The sequence below is a fragment of the Carcharhinus amblyrhynchos genome, chromosome 34 (assembly GCF_965287045.1).
Source record: "Carcharhinus amblyrhynchos chromosome 34, sCarAmb.v2.hapA, whole genome shotgun sequence".
Lineage (NCBI taxonomy): Eukaryota > Metazoa > Chordata > Chondrichthyes > Carcharhiniformes > Carcharhinidae > Carcharhinus > Carcharhinus amblyrhynchos.
This window is the reverse complement of record NC_137357.1, coordinates 6,795,124-6,799,684: the sequence shown is the minus strand read 5'-3', so window position 1 is coordinate 6,799,684 and position 4,561 is coordinate 6,795,124.

The window sequence follows — 4,561 nt, the reverse complement described above, 5'->3', positions numbered from 1 at the left end:
TAGCACAGCTTTTTAGAATTTTATCCAATTCCTCCTGATTCTTTTCTATTATGAATTATTACTGTGAGGAAGACTCTTTCGAACTAGATGACATGTATCAAAGATCTGTAAAATAAAAACCATAAATAAATAAATTTAACAGAAAAAAAAAAGCCATTTCTCTGTACACCAGCTGAATACTTACTAAAAAAGAAATTAAAGACGTTATTTAAACCATCTGCGGCCCTGGTGGAAACTTGTTGTTGTGTTGGAAGTACTTGAGCGATGTATTCAGTGTGAAATATTCGGGGAGGGGTGGATAAGAGGGGAGAGTAAGGGAGCTGGTTCTTCATGGGGACAGGTTCAGCAAAGGCAACCCATCACCCAGAAAGCCATTCACCTTGACGCTCTCGACACACCATTGTTAACCTCTGGTGGCCATGATGTGGAGGTGCTGGTGTTGGGCTGGGGTGGGTACGGTAAAAACACCACAACACCAGGTTAAAGTCCAACAGGTTTATTTGGTAGCACAAGCTTTCCGAGTGTCACTCTTTGCCCACTGGAAGGAGGAGTGACACTCTGAAAGCTTGTGCTATCAAATAAAACCATTGGACTCAAACCTCTGGTGGCACAGCGGTTAGCACCGCTGCCTCACAGCGCCCAGGGACGTGGGTTCGATTTGGGGTCACTGTCTGTGCACGTTCTCTCCCCCCCCACCCCCGTGTCTGTTTGGGGGTTTCCTCCGGGCGCTCCGGTTCCCTCCCACAGTCAGAAACACGTGCTGGTTAGGTTGCTAAATGCTCCCTCAGGGTTGGGCGGCACGGTAGCACAGTGGGTTAGCACTGCTGCTTCACAGCTCCAGGGTCCTGGGTTCGATTCCCGCCTCGGGTCACTGTCTGTGTGGAGTTTGCACCTTCTCCTTGTGTCTGCGTGGGTTTCCTCCGGGTGCTCCGGTTTCCTCCCACACTCCAAAGATGTGTGGGTTAGGTTGCTAAGAAATTGCCCCTTAGTGTCCAGGGATGCGTAGGTTAGATGGATTCGTGGGTATAATATGTAGGGATATGGGGGGAGGGCCTGGGTGGGATTGTGTTCAGTGCAGACTCGATGGGCCAAAGGGCCTCTTTCTGCACTGTAGGGGCCTCTGATTCTATGACACCCAAATGGGAGTGTGGCGAGGAGGGGATTTTCACAGTAACTTCATTGCAGTGTTAATGTCAGACTACGCGTGATGCTGATAAATAAACTGTTCCCCTGCCCCCACCCCCAATCGGGTCGCAGATGGGGTCAGGGGCGAGGACAAGGAGGCGGGTTCAAACCCATCCTGGACCTGTCTCTCTCAGCCCCATCACTGGGAAGCGTCAGTCTATTGTTGTCTGCATTCAGCGTTTGCCATGACGTTCCGACACTCAGGAAGAGGAGGGGATTGTGGCTCTGAATTCCCAGGCCGAAAGGTTCGCTTGCCCCCCCCCGCCATTCCCTGATACAGGGATCTTTGTGGGCGATTGGCCTCCCAGTTATGTTGCCTGCTCGTTGAAACCACAGCCACAAGTCGCCCGGTGTGAAGATCACCATTCAGCAGTCTCTGTTCGTACAACGTTGGCACCACTTATGCTGGCTGGCATCCCGCTCAAGGACGGAGCATGCTGGCACACAACAAGATCTGGAAGTGGTTGCAGAAGGGACTCTGGGCAGCGTGGAGTGGGGAAGCACAGGGAGACATGGCGTGGCAGAGAGAGAGAGAGAGCATGCATGGGTGGGGTTTGTTGGGGGTAGGGGGAAACCTGGATTTCTGATGCTGCACTGCAGCAGTGGTTAGCACTGCTGCCTCACAGTGCCAGGGACCTGGGTTCGATTCCCAGCCTCGGGTCATTGTCTGTGCCGCGTCTGCACATTCTCCCCATGTCTGCGTGGGTTTCCTCTGGATGCTCCCACAGTCCAAAGATGTGCGGGTTAGGCGGATTAGCCATGCTAAATTGCCCCTCAGTGTCCAAACATGTGCGGGTTAGGTAGATTGGCCATGCTAAATTACCCCTTAGTGTCCAAAGATTTGCAGGTTAGGGTAGATTAGTCATGCTAAATTGCCCCTTAGTGTCAGGGGGATTAGCAGGGTAAATATTTGGGATGATGGGGAAAGGGCCTGGGTGGGATTGCTCTCGGTGCAGGCTGGATGGGCTGAATCCCTGCACTTGAGGGATTCTGAGATTCTGTGAGATCCTGGGGCAGAACGTGGACAGGGGGCTTTCTGGTCCACTCTGGGATAATTATTCTGGAAGGACACTTGTGGAGACCAGAACAATGCAACCTCTCTCTGATGGTCTGCAGAGGTAGACAATGAGTGTTACAGCAGATACTTGGACTGGGTGAGGTAAGATCAGACTGATTACTACAGGAAGAGGCTTCCCGGGACTGCTATCTCTGTTCCCACAGACCAGGCTGAGTCATGGCGCCAACGGAGGTGACAGGGAGCACAAGCCTCCCTGGCGAGGGAGACAACAGATCAGAGAGGGTTTGTGTGGAATATTGTTTTGTTGGATGGAGTTACTGCGGACTGTTATCTGGAGATCTGTCACCAATCGAAAAGTGGTGAAGGCATGGTGAAGGTCTGGAGAGAGGGTGACGGAGAGACAGAGGGCAACAGGGATGGGGATTCAATGAGTGGAGGCCAGGGATTGTGTGAGTGACAGGGATTGAGGGACAGGGACTGAGTGAGTGTGAGTGACAGGGATTGAGGGACAGGGACTGAGTGAGTGTGAGTGACAGGGATTGAGGGACAGGGAATGAGTGAGTGTGAGTGACAGGGATTGAGGGACAGGGACTGAGTGAGTGGAAGTGACAGGGATTGAGGGACAGGGAATGAGTGAGTGTGAGTGACAGGGATTGAGGGACAGGGAATGAGTGAGTGTGACAGGGATTGAGGGACAGGGACTGAGTGAGTGTGAGTGACAGGGATTGAGGGACAGGGACTGAGTGAGTGTGAGTGACAGGGATTGAGGGACAGGGACTGAGTGTGAGTGACAGGGATTGAGGGACAGGGACTGAGTGAGTGGAAGTGACAGGGATTGAGGGACAGGGAATGAGTGAGTGTGAGTGACAGGGATTGAGGGACAGGGAATGAGTGAGTGTGACAGGGATTGAGGGACAGGGACTGAGTGAGTGTGAGTGACAGGGATTGAGGGACAGGGACTGAGTGAGTGTGAGTGACAGGGATTGAGGGACAGGGACTGAGTGTGAGTGACAGGGATTGAGGGACAGGGACTGAGTGAGTGTGAGTGACAGGGATTGAGGGACAGGGACTGAGTGAGTGTGAGTGACAGGGATTGAGGGACAGGGACTGAGTGAGTGTGAGTGACAAGAATTGAGGGACAGGGACTGAGTGAGTGTGAGTGACAGGGATTGAGGGACAGGGAATGAGTGAGTGTGAGTGACAGGGATTGAGGGACAGGGAATGAGTGAGTGTGACAGGGATTGAGGGACAGGGACTGAGTGAGTGTGAGTGACAGGGATTGAGGGACAGGGACTGAGTGAGTGTGAGTGACAGGGATTGAGGGACAGGGACTGAGTGAGTGTGAGTGACAGGGATTGAGGGACAGGGAATGATTGAGTGTGAGTGACAAGGATTGAGGGACAGGGAATTGAGTGAAGAGGTTTGAGTGACAGGGTTGAGGGACAGGGAATGAGTGAGTGTGAGTGACAGGGATTGAGGGACAGGGAATTGAGTGAAGAGGTTTGAGTGACAGGCAGTGGGCGTGTTCTCACTTTGATTGACAGCTCTCCTTTGCCTCTCGCGGGGCGGGTTCCCCCCTCAACCGCAATCTATGATTGGCTCTTGGTGCTGGTGGTTCTGCAGTCTGATTGGCGGGTGTGGTTGTCGATCAGCAGCAAGACTGGGCGGTGAGCGGAAGACCCTGGAGTGTGCCCCGCCTCCCGCCTCAAGCTCCGCCCCCAGACCAGAGTCCCGCCCCCAGCCAGACTGACAACGAAAGGGTGGCCCCGCCCCTATACTGTCCTTCCCCGCCCCCTCCCCGGCCTGGCCAAATTGAAAGTGAGACAGGCTCCGCCTCCAGCCCGCCCCCCAGTCTGACTGATTGCCTGAGACCAAGCGGCGCGCGCAGCCCAGCCCAGCCAAGCTCCGCCCCCTGAACTGCCCCGCCCCCAGCCTGACTGACTGACGGGAACGAGCTGCGCGCGCAGCCCATCCAGGCGCTGACGCCCCAGCGCAACCCCTCCCCCCCCGCCCCACCCCTGGCCTGACACAGAAAAGCCCAGCTCGGCCCCTCGCCCCCTGCTGCCCCCGCCTTTCCCCAGCTTGACAGACAGGAACGAGCGGCGCGCGCAGCCCATCCAGGCCCCGCCTCCCCGGCTGACGGACTGACAAGAGTGAGTGGTGCGTGCAGCCCTGCCAGGCTCCGCCCCCTGCACAGCCCCTCCCCCAGCCTGACAGAGAGAGCGGCTGACGGAGTGCGCAGTCCCATCCCCTTTCCCCAGCGTGACAGACAGGAGCGAGCGGCGCGCGCAGCTCAGCCGGGCTCCGCCCCTCTGCACAGCCCCTCCCCCTGACTGACTGACGGAGCGAGCGGCGCGC